The sequence below is a fragment of the Pinus tabuliformis genome, chromosome 3_2, assembly GCF_031772625.1.
Source record: "Pinus tabuliformis cultivar Carrire ecotype Pingquan chromosome 3_2, CPIR1, whole genome shotgun sequence".
Classification (NCBI taxonomy): domain Eukaryota; kingdom Viridiplantae; phylum Streptophyta; class Pinopsida; order Pinales; family Pinaceae; genus Pinus; species Pinus tabuliformis.
In genome coordinates this window covers 614,947,406-614,964,249 of record NC_142302.1, presented here as the reverse complement: position 1 = coordinate 614,964,249, position 16,844 = coordinate 614,947,406, and the positions used below count along the sequence as shown (strand labels likewise).

The following is a 16,844-nucleotide window of genomic DNA, read 5'->3' as shown; positions in this document are numbered from 1 at the left end:
AGTGATGATAGTTTGTAATTGAGGAAAGAGCATTGTATTGTTGGTGTGATCTTGCTATTTCATGAGGTGAAGAGGGCTTGATGCTGGATCAGACAACTGGGTTGTAATTCTCCCTTCTATTTAATAAAGTTCTTCAAGTTTTCTTCCATATGATTGTGTAATTGTGAATGTTATCATTTGTGAATGCTATTGTATGTTCATTACATATCTGATTTTGTAATATTTATGATAATAGATCAAGATGCTTTGACGATTCTTTGTTACTGTGTTTCTACAGGTACTCTCCAAGCGAGATAAGTATGGGGAGGAATTGCAAGCTCTGTCAAGGGGGAGAGAGATCAAGCAAGGGATTAAGCGAAAGTTTCAGGTTGGTTCTGTTATCACTCAGGTTGTTCCCTTTGACTCCCAATGGAATACGGCCGAGGTAACCACTAACCAATCTTTGGGTCACAGGTTCTAGCCTACCTATGACCAGAGAGGGCTCTCTCTTTATGATTTAACTTTGTTTGTATAATATTTTAGGCTAGTTATGATGCTCAAGGTTTTGTTTTTGGAATTTGCTGGATGATGACTTCAGTCAAGATATATATGTGCTTACCAGGGTGTTCTAGGCCATTGGGCATGGAGTCAGTGGTGCTTAATTTGTTTGATATGTCTGTGTTGATACAATAGTGATGCTGCAGAGCCAGATAAGTGTCTGAGAAACAATTCTTTGAATCTGTGATTAAGTGTGATGTAACCAGGGTATGAAAGGCAATTAAGAATCTTTCAACAAACTGGTATGGAGAAACAGTGAGAATATTATTTAGAAGCAGTGAAGAATTTCTACATAACATTCATATTTATAGAATTAATGAAAACATGAGCAATTAAGAATTCATGTTCATGATCAATTCTGAAGAAAACATTTTCAGCAATAAAGATTGAGCACAAGGTGTAACCAAACATTTCCTGTACTATTCCTTTTCTCTACTGCTAGATTAGTGAGACGTGTGTATGATTTAATAAACATAAGAAGACAAAACATAGATTGAGAAAAACTTATTGTTCCATCAGACAGCACAGGAATTCTGCAACAGCACGCATAGCATCACCAAGACATCAAACATTCAGGAAATCACTGAGCTTTTTCAGCCTTTTGCATTAGATAATATGAAAATATACAATACATTTGCCTCAGAATAAAATCACCAACCCCTCATACGTTGCCAGGGGAGGTATATATAAATAATTTACATAAGAAAATATCTAGCTAATGAGTAAATGTTTCATTAATGTCGTGCCAACTACTGGAGCATTGTAGCTGAGAAAGTAAATGCTGTAGTAACTCCTCAGTGCCTTAGCTGTCCAAAATGGTCAGAGAATGTTGACTTTGTGACCGTTGGAGTCAGCTGAAGATATGCTGCCCAAAATTTGCATATTTTTGATCTTTTGCTTGTTGTCGCTGTCCTTTGCTGAGTCACCCTTTCGGCTACCTAAAGCGCTGTCTTTATTATGCTTTTTTCCTTTTGTTGAGTTGAGGCTGACTGGGACCGAGCAACTGAGACTACTGTGGCAAAATTTGTAGCATTGCCTGCCACCAATCCTCTTTGGGCAGCTGGTGTCTTCGAATTTTCACCAATGTTTCATCTGCCTCTGTATACCTGTAAAAATTAGGAGGAACCTCAAAAAGGTGGTGGATTTCATTTTCAATGAAAAACAGATTTTCAAGTTTGTCATAAAGGCCCTGCCCTGTTGGAGGCCCTGCTTCCTCAGAAGTACTTGCAGATGCAGTGATATGATTTTCAATAAAAGTTGACATCCTGGCAGCATATTGCTCACGGGGGAGCAGTTTCCCTGTGCTGGTTAGTAGGCTGGGCAATCCCTTTCCTTGTAGTGCTCCCATTTTGAGCTTGTATTCATCCACCTCAGCCTGTATTTCGTGGCACTTTCTCTCTACAGTCTGTACATAATTCCTGAGAGTCAGCACCTTTTTAGCCGTAAGGACAGCCTCTGTTCTGTTGACAATGTTGATGGCTGCTAGCTCCTCCTGGGTCTGATTGTTCAAAAAGTGTATCATTCTATTGGCCTGCTCAGGCCTGTTCCCCAGTACTGTTCTAGCCTTCTGGATCTCTATCTGTGCTTTGGCAATTAATTCCATTTGTTCATGCACAATCTTGATTGACTTCCATTGTCTAGTAATGGATTGGTCAATTCGGGCCCACAAAATTCTTTTTATTTCTGCCATAGCACTTTCTAGCTTGAGCTCTTTCTCCAAGGCCTTTATTTTCTCTTTCAGGGCCTTTATTTCTCTACCTTGCTCTGCCACAGTCATCTTTGATTTGTCATATTTGGCCTCTAGCTCTGCCAACTTTTCCTTGGCCTGCTTAATCTCAGTAGCCTGGAGCTCCATTTCTTTGATAGCCTTAGTCAAATCTTCCATGTTTAAACTGGACTCTGGGGCTGTGGTTGTTGCTGCTGCTTCTGTTGTTGTTGTAGTTGTTACAGGGGCTACTGCTGCCTCTGTAGTTGTTGCAGTTGTTACAGGGGCTACTGCTGCCTCTGTAGTTGTTGCAGTGGTTGAAGTAGTTGGAGGAGCTTGGGATGTGGATTCTCCCTGCTTATCTTGTAGTGCCCCTTCAAGCTCCTTTTCCAAATCGAGGACCTTTTGATTGAGCTGCATTATTAGATCAAGTTGCTCATCGGCCTCCTTTTCCTTCTGCAATTCTGTTGTTTGGGGGTGCTCGGTGGGCAGCAGCTTTAACCTTTTCTTCAATGCATTAAGGTCATCTTCCTTTTTCTTCATGAGGGCCCTCATGCCCTTTGGGTCCTTAGGATCATGTCCTAGGTCTATAATGATGTCCTCTAATGATTTGATCCTGTTGTCCTTGGCCATGGAGGACATTCTCTCAAAATCCAACTGAATGTTGGTATTCTTCAATGATTCCTTTAATTCATGGGCCATTGTTGCCCTGTCCACCAAGGTGGCATAGACCATTTCTCCAGTCTGCTTGTGCAGTTCAATTTGGTCCATGGGGTGAATGTCTTTTGCCATGACTTCCACCCTTGTCCTTACAAAATCTGCAGCTGATTTAGGCTGCGGCACCTTAGGTTTGAAGTGGCTGAGGATCATTTTCTCCTCTTGAATGTCATATACAGACATTAGCCTTTCTTGCTTGGCTGGTGTTGCCTTGAGAAACTGTTTATATACTTCTACTCTCAGCAAGTCATTTTGTGCCTTTATTTGTTTGAAAGAAGCCTTAGTGCTTGAAGGCTTCTTGCTCTGCTGAGTGGAGGAGGACACCTCCAAGCCAAGCTGCAATCCCTGCTCCTGCTGAAAGGAGCTTGTGCCCGTTTGCTGGCTGCCTTCCCCATCTTTCCTTGGACTGTCAAGGACTTCTTCACTTATTTCTTCTACTATTGGGGAGTCAACCTTTTGCCTCTTGGCCTCAGGTTGCTGGGAGGATCCACTAGCGGGAGTGGACTCTTCTCTGTCTCTTTTCTTACCTCTCTCCTCATGTGCTGGAGTCTGCAAAATTGGTGCTGCTGGTGGCTCTGTTTGTGGTGGAGGGGTCTGCTCTTGTTGCTGCCCAATTGAGGAGGCAGGCTGTTCTTTTAGTGTTTCCTCTTCAGCACCCATTATCCCTTTACCTTTATCTGTACCTGATGCTGCTGTGGAAGGTGCCTGGGTGGCTGGTGCAGTTGTTGTGGCTGAGGTCCCTTCTCCCACTGGATGTGGTTGCTTGAAGATTACCTGCTGCACAGAATCTAAGTCAAGAGTTTTTTCCAAATCCTTGACATTCTTTTGCATTATCTCTTCTTCAGTTAATTTCTCAATTAATGTATCTTGTTTCCATTCTTGCTGATTGGCATACTGTTCAATATGTGGATATTTGCAATGCTCCTAGCCTAACAGCTTGTACTTAACCCTCCTAGCACAGATGAAGCCTTCAGGGTCATAAGGGACCCACCGGAAGCTTTTTGAGAGCATGTACTTGTCTTTGAGGATTTGCTCAGCATCTTGCCATCCCTCTTTTTTGTTCATGATGAAGGGGCCTAGGTGGTGCTTGAACTTGAGGTGGGCTTTCTTTTTGGCACTGTGGAAGTGGGTGAGGTCAGAGTGAATGAGCTGCCTATAATACTCCAAGGCAAACAGTCTCATGGGCACATATTTTGGGAGCCTGTATGGACAGAGCTCACAGCCATAGATTCTGATGACTGTATGATCCTGGTATAGGTACCAATCACCTATTTTATAGTTTTTAGAGAGCTGCAGGGTTTTCTGTATTTCAAATGACACTCTGGGAGGAGGGGACCTCATCAATAAGCAGGAGACTGGGTATACAAATTGATCAATAAATTCACAATATGAATATGGTGAATTTTGGACTTGGTGGAAGACAGATGTCCAGAAGATAACAAATCTTCTTTCTCCTCTAGAATCCAGCTTTTTGATGTAGCATGGAAAAGCCTCGGACTGGTAGTACATGAACATGTGGTAGATATAAGATGAATACTTGAAGATGCCCTCCCTGTCCACTTTGAAAAGCTGCTCATGTATCTTGTTGGCTATGAATTTAGCAAAATTATATTTGTAGGCAGGAGGTTGGCCTGGGCTATAAGCAGCTAGTAATACCAGCACTGTCTCATCAACATATTCACTGGTTTTATAGCCCAACACATATGAAATCATGTCCAGCAGAAGTTTGCCTACATCAGTAAAATAGACATATAAGTAGGGAGGTGGCCCTGTGGGCTGGCAGTCAGGCCTCATAAATGTCTTGGTGATCTTCTGAATGTCATCAGTGGACATCTTGGCACCTGTATCCAGTAGATAGTTCATGGAGAAAGGAAACAACAGCTGAGTCTGTTTAAAGTTGAGCATCTGGTTGATGGACTTAGCATTAATGTGAAAGAGGATGCTCCCAGATGGAGACTTGACAGCTCTGTGATTTGCATCATAATTCTCAGCACATAGGCGAATAATCTCTGGAAAAATGTTAACAGATGGGAGAAAGTAATATGGCAGATTTGATTCCCATATCCCATATGTATCCTTGCCATTCAAATAGTCATCTCTCAACTCCCTGAGAGTCTGCAAATGGTTCCTATCACCCACAAAGTCTTGGATGAGGTAATCCCTGTCAGCAAGAGGCAGGGACTCCAGCTCTTTATTTGGTGGATTCATGGGGGCAACACTGAGAGCTGTGGGTGCAGGGGCAGCCATTTGTAATTTCTGAATAGAACAAGGTAAGTGCAGATAGCTTGACAGGTCCCTCAAAGCTCAGGTGATAGACTGAATGCAGATAATGCTAGAAATATTCTTCAAAGAGAAATAGGCAGGCTAGGCAGGCTTGCCTCTGCTCTGCTTTGGAAAATTCACAGGAATTGTGAATAATGAAGATGAAATGCAGAGGGTGGGCAGGACTTAAAATGGTAAAATGCAGCTTTTTAAGCCTGCACCCGGCAAAAGGGAACAATGCCGGGCAGCTTGAGGATGAATTTGCAAATTAAGACCGCGAATTATTGTTTTAACATCAAATTTTGGAGCAGGGGACAATGCAGGTGTTCTAGTCCAGAATTGACTAAGAAACAATCTTTAATTTGGGAATTAGCAGGTGTTTTATGGACAATTTGCAGAGAAATGGCATAAATATGGTAAAACAGGTGAACTCTGGCAAATACCTGGATGAACGATGCCGAGAGCCTCCGGTTTGAACAGTGGGTGAAAAATGCAGCTAAATTGATGAGTTGCGGCGTCTGTAGCTTTGAATCTGGCGGCTTGGAGGCAAATTTCGCTATGAACGCATAGAACAGTGACTCTGTCTTTTTCACGTGAAAATGACACAAAACGGCTCTTTTGCGCGTTTTTAACGACCATTTTGGAAAATATGGGTCATTGGCGCTTTTCCGCCGATGACGTCAGCATGACGTCATGGCGGGCCCGGGTACGGAGGGTGACGTGGGTGCTGAGCTGGAGGCCAGCGTGGCGGGACACGGTGGCGGGCGGTGTGGGGTGGCAAGGTGACATGGAGGGCCACGAGGCGCGAGGGCGGGGGCCGGGGACATGACGTCAGGATGACGTGGAGTGACGTGACGGGGAAGGTGGTAAGCGGGAGGGTGGTAAGCGGTCTCCCCGCACCGCTTTTGGGAGAAGGCGGTATCGGGGAGGGGGGCTCCGAACACCCCCGCCGGCTGCCACGCATCCAGTGTATGGGGGCCAAAACCACCCGTTCCCCGGATGTTAAACAGCGGCGTGTTCAAATCTCAAAATTCCAGCCCACCGTTGGATCAAAGGGGGCGGGAGATCAAGGGTTGGCGGGGGTCCCGACCCATCGTGCATGTTTTGGGGGGTCCCGCCAGCCAATAAACCATTTATTTAATACTTCGGGGTTCAAAACTTTGGTTAAGGGGTTTTTGCGTGGGTTTTGGAATATATGGGTTAATCTATCGGGTTTTTTAAAAAACCTTTAAATGTTGGGTTCAAGCGGGGGGAAGGGATTTTCATAGGCATTTTTCAGAACAAGGGTGGATGAGGGTTTAGTGTAGGTTATTAATCTAACTGGAGGTTAGAGTAATCCCAAAAAGCAAGGGTTGACTGTAGTCCCTGGTGGACTAATGTCTCCCTTAGAAGTGTTATTTAGCTATAGTGCTAAAGGGGGGATATTTATACATTGCTTGGGGTTTTATACACCATGGTGTTATAGTAGTAGGGGAAAAGGGGAACATAAGGGATTTAGTGTAGATAGAGTTAGTAGTTAGCACTGGAGGGGAGTGTGAATGGGAAGTGACAGATACTAAGCCTTTTTAGGAAACAAACTTAGTTAGGGAGTAGATCAAAATGAAAAGAATTTTTACACAAGAAATGTGGCTCCTTTTCAAAGAGAGAAGTCACTTCTGACATGAAATTTGTACAAATGAAGAGTGTAAGGAGGACTGATCAGGCAGATCCTGCAGTGCTCATGGGGAGGTTAGCAAGAAACTTTTGAAGGGGATGAGGGAAGTTAGTGATGGTTTAGTAGTTTGCCAAATGAGCCATTGGTCTTGCCTTTCTCCTGCTGGTGACATCATTGTGATTTTTGCCAACTGATATACTTAGATCATGCTTTCTGCAACCTTCCACTGCCTACCCTGCCTATTATGCCTAAAATTTTTTCTTCCTTTGGATGGGTGCACTTGGCCTTGCAAACCATGATAATTCTCTTTTCTTTTTGCTGCCCTCCTATCTAAGTCTACCCTTATGACTTCCAAGGGCCCAGATTTAGCAGTTGGGCTCCTTTCTTTCTCTATCCACCTAGTCATCTGTCAAGCTTGAGCTGTTTGAACAGGTACTTCCTCTCTAGTCTACAACATGCAATTCAAAACATGGAGAGGCCCAGCTTGAGCTGTTGGACCACCCATCAAAGTAGTAGTGGCAATTTGGACTAGCCACTTTCATGGTCTTTGTTTGGGGTTCATTTCTTTTATTTTTTCTTTGACCAATTCATTTTCTTGCCCTTTGATTTTTATTTTAAGGCATACCCTCTTTACATTTTTTAATTGTCTGCTTCTTTCACAAAAATGGAACCTTAGCAGCATGGAAGGTGAACATTTTTGGCACTTCCACTGTCAATCATGAGAGATGAAAACCTATTGGTATAGGAGGCTAACAGGTTCCATTGTCTTTCTCTTATCTATCATACATAGAAGAAATCGTGAATTGCTTTAAACTATTGTTTCTAGGGTAGCTGCCAAACCTAGAGGGCTAGTCGCTCAAAAAGACACTAGTTTTCCCAAAAACAAATTGGCGACTCCACTGGGGAACGAATAGATGTTTGTTTTATAAACTATAGACAGAGCCTGAAGTCAGCTAGGTAGCCTTCGAACTGCTCTTGCTCTGCAATTGCATAGTAGATGAATGTTGCTTCAGTCAATCTCTGGTTTAGTTTATGAATTAAACATTTGACTTACAAGCATTCTAGATGCCCTTTTGGTAGCTCAGTAACCTCTCAAGACATTCCTCTGTACTTTGCTCTTTACTGTCCATCATAGCTCAGCTTAACTCACTGAAAACAGCTGCACATCTAAGCCAAAACCCACTTCAGTTGCGCTCCCTAGCCCATCGCACTGTCTGTCACTGTAAACCAGTATGAATCACACCTCTCGAGTCTGTAAAGTGTGATGCATCCATGTTTCTGTGAAGCCCAGGTGCGATGAATGACTAAACCTATTTCCATTCTAGAAATTGGGGGTTTTTGTCCTTGTTTTCAGTTTTGTTTAGTTGTTTTGCTGCTTATGAATAATGCCTCCTTACTGAAGCCTGCTTGCATCACATAGATCAGCCTCCATTGATTAGGATTAGTGAATGTTTTTTTGTATTTTTTCATCATTTACAGTGTTTTGTCGAAAAGTTGTTTAAATCGATTTGTTGCTTTGATGCAAAAAGTGTCGTAACTGTCGTTTTGTGTTGAAAAGAGAAGTGTCGTGGATTCTTCCTTCCCTGAATAGTTGACTGAAATTTTCGTCATGTATTTGGTTTGATTTGTTGATATTCAAAGTGTAGAAAGAATTCTTTTATTCAAAATTGAAAAGTGTCGTTTAGTCTTCCTTTCTATTTTGAAAAAGAAATTGTCGAAAATGTTGCTTTGAGTAAAATATTTCAAATCTTTACTGCATTTAGTTTTCCTTTTTGGGCATTTTTTCACATTAAGGGGAATGAAAACAAATACATGCATTTGCATTTGCATTTAGTTTGTGTGCGAAAAATGATTTAGGAAACTGCACTACTGTGTGCTCTTTGCTCTTTGTTTGAAAGAATTGTAATCTTCTTTCCCTAGTAGCTAGGATTTTCATTGTTCAAAATAAACAACAAATGTTTATCATTGTAGATTGCATTTTAGGAATTTAAATCAACATCATGCGGTGAACCATTGAAAGGCAAACTTTAAACAAGATCAACTTTAAAATAAATGTCAATGAACTTAACAACGCTTTGGAACTTAACGCAACACATCTAGAGGTCTAGGCTAGAGATGTGTTCCGATGTCGTAAAAACTAGTAACTATCGTTTTCATCGAAGGTTGGGTGATTCCTCCTCCTTGATATGACAAGTGATAGCACAAACTTGTGCTCCCCGTACCGTCGCGTATATATTGGGAGACCACAATAGGCTTATATCCTTTATCCTAGGAAGCCGAGTCTGCTGCCTTATTGATCGCAATGCACTGAACACAACATTCAATAAGATTGACTACCATACATAAGTCCTTGGTAATTTCTTTTTAATTTATCACCAAGGTGTATTTTGTAGTTTTGCTATTGGTTTGGTAATCCCACTGTCTAGATTTTCTAGAATAGTCACTTTCGTTCCCTTTCAACTCTTTAAAAGAAAAGGTCCATCTGAGCACTTGTCACTTTAGGCTCATTAAAAATCGAAGGGGACTAGCGTCATCTTTAGCTTTTTCTCGACTCTTAAAAATTGAAAAAGCAAAGTTGTGTCAAAGAGTCATTAAAATTAATTAAATACGGAATAACATCCCTGTTCCTTAGTTGATCTTAGGTTGAGATATATGGAGTCCACCAATCAAGGAATCCCTCTCGACCTTTTACTTCTTGGGGAAATATTGGTGCTCCTCACATGGCCACATTATTCCTTCTAGGACTTACCATTGGCCTGCCAGTATGGCTGTTCTCAACCTCTGTGGTTCAAATTATTGTGATTCCTCAGCAATCAAATCAGCATCCAGTTGATATTGAATTTGAACCTTCGCCTTCTTCTTCGTTTGTTTCTCCCTCCCCTTCTTCCTCTTCGCTTGGTGAAAGTAGTGATGCTAGTAACCGGGTGGCTGAGAAGAAGAAGAAAGGGAAGGAGAAGAAGAAGAAGCAAATTCAGCAAGGGGGCAACCATGCTTCATCTGGTGAAAATCCGCACATTAAAGCTCCTAAACCCAAATTTCCATGCATAATTTGTAGAGGAGACCATTTTCATCGAGATTGTCCTTGCTTTCCTCGGATCTTGAGAGAATGGTCCCCCCGTTCGCACCAATCGGTGTCATCAACCTCTGGTGATCATGTTGGTAATACACCATCAACTAGTGATAGTGAAGTTAACGGATAGAAAGGAAAGGTCAAAGTTCCATGTAGGTTATGTGAAGGTAATCATTCCCTTCACCGTTGTCCCTTTTTGGATGAAGCCAAAAGAGTGTTGGATAACCGTCCTGCTTCACCGTAACGACTTCCATCTGGTTACCAGAAACTTTCCCCAAGTCCTTTACTAGTTGAAAAATCGACTGACTTGAATCAACCGTCGGTCGAAATCACTCTCTCTGAAAGTAAATCTCATGAGTCTATACCCGACCAAAGTCAACAGGTCGAAGTGATAGTTGACCCAGTTTTACCTTCAGAAAATCCTACCCTTCTCGAAGAGAGTGAGAACGATACCGTTCAAATTCTTTTTGTTACTTCAAAGTCCGATTAACTTGGGGGCAATCAACCCGTTCCTTCGCAACAGGGGGAAAATCATCCAATTCTTGAAACTCAAGGGGTTTTTTCTCTCGTTTATTGGGTACCCCCTCCAAGTAGTTTGGTTACTTCCTTTGATCGGAATTGACTAGCAAGATCCCACCTTCCTTCTTATGTACCTTTCCAGATCATAGTACAAGTTTACAAAATGATCGTGTCTGACACTATCATAGATGAAGGGGCATCAGTGAGTATCCTTTCCTCAACTGCTTGGAAAGTGCTTGGTTCGCCATCGCTTATGCCTATTACACAGAATCTGTTAGGCTTTAACAAAGGAACCAGTCGACCATTAGGGATACTTCCTAAGTTACTGATCACCTTGAGAAGGAAAACCGTTCAGTTGAATGTGATGGTAGTCCCAGGACCATTAGATTACAATCTACTCCTTGGACGTGACTGTGTTTATAACATGGAAGCTATTGTTTCAACACTCTTCAGAGTGATGTGTTTTCCACATGAAGGCAAAATTGTCACCATTGACCAGCTTTCATTTCCTGGTTCAAACATAGCTCCAAGTCAATCATCATCCCTAAATGGTCCTTTTATTTCAACGGTGTCTCTTCAACCTTCATTCCATCCACCTAATTACCATGAGTAGTCTGGTGAATGCAACGAAGCTTAGGGGGCATGCACCCTTGTCTATTCTGCGGACGAACCCAGCTGAGAAGATAAGTTTCCCTGTAGGTTATGTGATTGGTCTGACACACCATTCACCTTTGTCTATTCTGCAGACGAAGCCAAGGAAGTGTTTTGTCTATTCTGCGGACGAAACCATCCTACCTAACCTCAGTAAAGTTTCCATATGGCTACTGGAGACTCTTCTTTTCATCATGCTGGGGGCATGCAAACCTTTTTTCAATTTCTTTTTAAATTTTAGTTTTGTCGTTTCTAGCTTTTTAGTTTTGACTTTTCTAGCTTTTTAGCTTTGTCGTTTCTAGCTTTTTAGTTTTGAGCTTGTGTAGAAATAGAAACTAGTTCAAGCATATCTTTCCATTTTAAGCTTGTAAAAAAATGAAACTGAAACCGAGCATAGTTCCCCCAAGGTTCAAGCTCGTTAAAAAATGAACCCACCTTCAGTAAATACCCTTTGTGATTGTCGTTCTATCAGCCTTTTGAGCCTTGGTTGTGTACCCCCCATCACTCCATTCTTTTGGCCAATCATACACTTCCACTTGGTTGTTTACCATTTTGAGGAACAACTGCGACAAGTGGTCTTGTTAGCCAAGCTCTTCCTAGAAATGACCATGTTTTTAGAAGTTCCAAGCTTACCGGGAACCAGTTGCTACCCTGAACACCACTCGTTCCTCAAAATCAAGTCCCCGTTAAACCCTTTTCAGACTTGTTAAATATGAAAATATTGTCAAGAAATTTTCCTCTCTAGCTCGTTAAAGTGATTGGAAGTGCCATCCCTCCTGTATATTTTAATCTTTTTTGGACCTGAGGGATTATCTCACGAAAAAGTTCGAGCGCTTGTCTTTTTCGGCTCATTAAAGTGATCAAAAAGTCATCCCTTTTGTATTATTTTAATCTTTTTCAGACCTAAGGGATTATTCTACGAAAAAGAACTTCTGGAGTTTCCTTTTCGTCCCTTTTCAAACTCTCTAAACATGAAAAGGACCAAGTTATCCTTGTCGTTAAACTCGTTAAAATAATAGCAACAAACTTGTCAATTCTAGACAAGACAGAGTTCCCTTTTCGTCCCTTTTTAAACTCTCTAAACATGAAAAGGACTGAGTTATCCTTGTTGTTAAACTCGTTAAAACAATAGCGACAAACTTGTCCACCTAGACAAGAACGAGTTTCACTGTCACTAGACTCGTTAAAACATAGCGATAGGTTTGCCTGAAGGGAAAATTATAGAACAAGAAAATGTTATCCTCCTCAAGCTTGACAAAAATAAAGAGGCACTAGTCAGCAATGACTAGGGAAAAAGGGAAGAAAACTTGAAAACTTTATGGTAGCAGGTCGCTCTTGAACATGACACTTTCACTTCATCTCTGTGATTGAGTTGGGTTGGGTTATTCCGTTCACCGGTCATCTCATCATTGGTCTTTCACACCATCCATCTTTTGGGGTTAACGCTACCAATTCATCCCAGTGTCGTCGATATGTTCAAGAGAAGTCATTCAATCGAGAATTCACCATCCAGTTAACGTCTCATCCACTGTAATATCTTCAACCTTCATTTTTCATGACCACCATTCTGAACCTTGTGTCGTCAAATCATTTTCACCTCTAGAAAATCATTTGCTTCGTTTCGTTTCGTAGATGTGGGATACATTAAGGCCCTCCTACAACGGGTCACTTCTTGTCGACATCAGCTCATTATCTAAGAAGTTGACTTAGAAACAACCCTTTCAGTGCTTTGAAACTTGCATGCCTCAATGGCAAGTTTCTCACTTCCGGCGACAGGTTGACATCAATGGCCTTCGACCGAAAGATTTTGCGTGGTGTTTGACATCGGATCATATATTCACACCACGTGAATTGTACTATAGTACCTTGAGGGTCATTATCATTATCGGTGATTCCTCTCGCATTTGTTAATAGCTCACATTATTGGCTGGTAATTAGGCGATGTCTTTCCATGTTTGACTTCAGAACATCTTTTCACATGGATCGACTTGTACATCGGGCGAATATTGAACGAGTTTGAAGACCCCAGATCTAGTTTCATCCATCTGGGCTGTGATATATTCAAGGATATAAGAACATCAAATGTACAAAGACGCTAGAAAGATAGTCATCCAAACCAAGGATGATGACTCTACATCTGAAGAATCACCAATCTGCATCTGCCAACGAATATTTAATCTATGTATATGAAATGAATTTATAAAGCTGAGCATGGGGATGCCCACCTCAGCTAGATCATGAAAATTATATTAAGATGATGTATTGTATTGTATCTTATACAGGTCACCTTCCAGTTTCGAAACCTCGGATCCTCATGATAAAGCATTTCACTCGACATCAAGATTTACAACTTCATGCTTTAGGGGGCATCTGTTATAGACATATTTGGGCACTTCAACCCCAAACTTATATGTCGATAAACTAGGGCTCATCAACCCCTAAAAGAGTTGCTTCATACCCTAAAAGAACATGGTCATCTGATTACATCATTCCCCAAAAGTTCCACCTGAAAAACCATCCAGAAATGGCCTAAATTGAACCATACTGACTGCTACAATGGCCAGGTGCAATCCATATTGAGTGATAGATTGCTCAGGTGCGATGCATACTATTTGGGCCTTCTATAGGGTGCGATGGGCGAGGATGGACAAATGTCCGAGACAGTTTGCTAGGTGGTTACTCATGGAATCTTCTAGAAACTTCTCCTATGACACTTACCTCTCTAAATTTGCCCAAGGATGAGTAAGAGATCTAAACTTCAGTTATCTCTCCTCTTGTGTAACCAAATGTAACAAGTGGAATGACACTAATCAAAACCCAGAGATGACTCACACCCTTGTACACATCTATAAATGGATCCCTCATCTAAGAGATCCGCGAGGCTGGAATATTGTGAATTGCAAGGAAGTGCTGATAGTTTGTAATTGAGGAAAGAGCATTGTATTGTTGGTGTGATCTTGCTATTTCATGAGGTGAAGAGGGCTTGATTCTGGATTAGACAACTGGGTTGTAATTCTCCCTTCTATTTAATAAAGTTATTCAAGTTTTCTTCCATATGATTGTGCAATTATGAATGTTATCATTTGTGAATGCTATTGTATGTTCATTACATATCTGATTTTGTAATGTTTATGATATAATAGATCAATATGCTTTGACGGTTCTTTGTTACTGTGTTTCTACAGGTACTCTCCAAGCAGAATAAGTACGTGGGAGGAGTTGCAAGCTCTGTCAAGGGGGAGAGAGATCAAGCAAGGAATTAAGCGGAAGTTCCAGGTTGGTTCCATTATCTTTCTCTTATCTATCATACATAGAAGAAATCGTGAATTGCTTTAAACTTTTGTTTCTAGGGTAGCTACCAAACCTAGAGGGCTAGTCGCTTGAAAAGACACTAGTTTTCCCATAAACATGAAGACATCAGATGAGAAGTATTGAAAGTTGAGAATTGTTGAAGATATTAGGAAAAGTAATTTTCATGTACAAGAGACACTAAATAAATCACATGAAAGTACAAGGCCAAACATACTTAGTGTAAAATTTAGAAAACATTTAAGGTGGGAGACAAAGTTTAGTTGCAACTAAACAAAAAAGGACTCAAGGTCCTAGTAAGAAGATCAATGTTTTTTTGTATGGTCCTTTCAAGACATTGGAGAAAGCAACTGATAATGCCAACAAACTCAATCTACTCTCACATACATGCATTTAATCAATAGACTAAATGTGGAAAATTCAAAACTTTATGAACCCTCCATGTTGGATAAGGAAACTAGGGAGTACTTCCTACCTACCATAAAGACTTTAACACTAGAAGTTCAAGTAGTGTTGGCCAAAGATATAATTTTGTAAAAGAAGTATAGAAATACTAGATATAGGCAACATTACATTCGGAAAATTGAGTTGAAAGGACAACTTCCAAGAAAGGGAAAATGGTAGTCTAGGGAAAAGGTAGAGGAAAAATTCCCTCGCCTTATTCAAATAAAAAATTTGAGGACCACAACCTCCCTAAATGGGGAGGTTAATACAAAATATATCATTATATAGTTTTTCATTTATCTTATTACTTTTAAGGTGAAAAAATTAAATGAATTGCCTTGCAAGGCCCATTTTGGTAATAGGTCCTAGTTTGGAAATTTGAGGTTCAAAACCTTTCATAGCCATTTTAAGGAATCAAGTGACACTTTTTGCAGTCAAAACTTTGCGAGCATAGCTCCAAATCCTTCAATATTGTTCTACACAATTAGGCATTTCAAACGATTCAATAATCACCTTAATAAGAGTTTGTATTTACAAGTTATACCTCCTAAAAGTTGACCTACCTTGGTGACCACCATGGTACCAAGTGGATGTCATTCCAACCTCCATTACTCATGTGTGCGGCTAGTCACATGTGGAATCTCGAGAAAATTCTAGAATGTGAAAAAATAAATATTAATTGAGGGTTGGTCTATGCAAAAACCCTAACCCTAGAGAATTATCAAACTATGTTGAATTCTATACTAAGAGGAGACGAGATTTCATTCTTTTAACATTGTATTAGGTCATAAGAGATTTAATCATAAGAAAAATTGGAAAACTATTATCCAAACGTTAGAAATACTAGTTTTAATTGGAAGACATTAAGATAACAATTGTGTGAAGGGAATGATTGAGAAACAAAAATAATTATAATATTAGATTGGTTTTATATTGATGCCTTATTTTCTATGAGGCAACACATTAATATTGAATTCGAAATAAGTTGGTGAGTGAGTTGTTTCCAATGAAGATGAGCTTATAGAGTAAAAATCTATACTCTCTCTTATGTAAGAAAAACAAAGTCACTCATAAAAATTGGATTTAAAATGATACTATTGAACTTAGTCTCTCTTTACTATCTCAATTTAATTAAGACGAGCAAATATGGAATGAAAGAAAACTTGGTATTAATACAAGTCACAAATGAAATGGAGATAAAGAATCCAAACTATTGTCTTGTTTTGTAAGCTTGGTGGGACTACATCTTCATCATTTCCAATATATCATCTTGATCGGGGTGGGGAATTGAACCAATGACTTCACTTAAAGGAGTGTCTTAACAAAGCACACAATCCCCATCTATCCAAGACCTGTGGACGAATCCAAACTCTTATCATTATAGCATAATGTAGGTTTTAACCCCGTACAGAAATTACCTGCATACGAATTCTAAGAACAAAAGATAAACAATGTGAGAGCATAACACATAAAACATATATACACAGAGATTTTCCCCTGGATCCCAAAACCGGGACTACCAGCTTGATTTTTCATTATGTTCATTTCAATGTTACAATACATATTTATATATGCCAAAGCATCCAATACCATGGACCGAAAACCATCGCATCCAAAACCATGTGTGAAAACCATGCACAAAACCATAGGTAGGTCCGCCCAACCTAATATAGGGTCCAAAAAAAATTACCCCCCCCCGCTGTGCAATTGGTGCAACAAAGGGAGGGCTTCACCTCCACTTTAACCCCCTGGTTAACTAGGGTAGCTAGTCATGGAAAGAATATAACACAACCCAACATTAGACACACTCAATAAATAAATACATGTGAGAAATTAGCAAAATTTAGGAAATCATTCAATGTGGCTTATCCTCAATCTCCACATGACAACCCTTAGTTCAACATAGGTTAAATGACCACATAGATAGGAATTAAAGAACTAAAACAAAATGTAAGTGTTATGCCAAGTCACAATAC

The 16,844-nt window shown here is 40.4% G+C and overlaps 1 long non-coding RNA gene across 1 annotated transcript in view; it reads left to right on the top strand.

Annotated features, from left to right (window-relative positions):
- LOC149182112 (uncharacterized) overlaps positions 1-14,389 on the top strand; it is a 39,504-nt gene extending 25,115 nt beyond the window's left edge. Inside the window, exons 2-3 of the long non-coding RNA XR_016257584.1 lie at positions 278-367; positions 14,301-14,389. This is a non-coding gene — a long non-coding RNA (uncharacterized LOC149182112). The remainder of the gene's footprint in view (positions 1-277; positions 368-14,300) is intronic.
- The last annotated feature ends 2,455 nt before the right edge of the window (positions 14,390-16,844 follow it).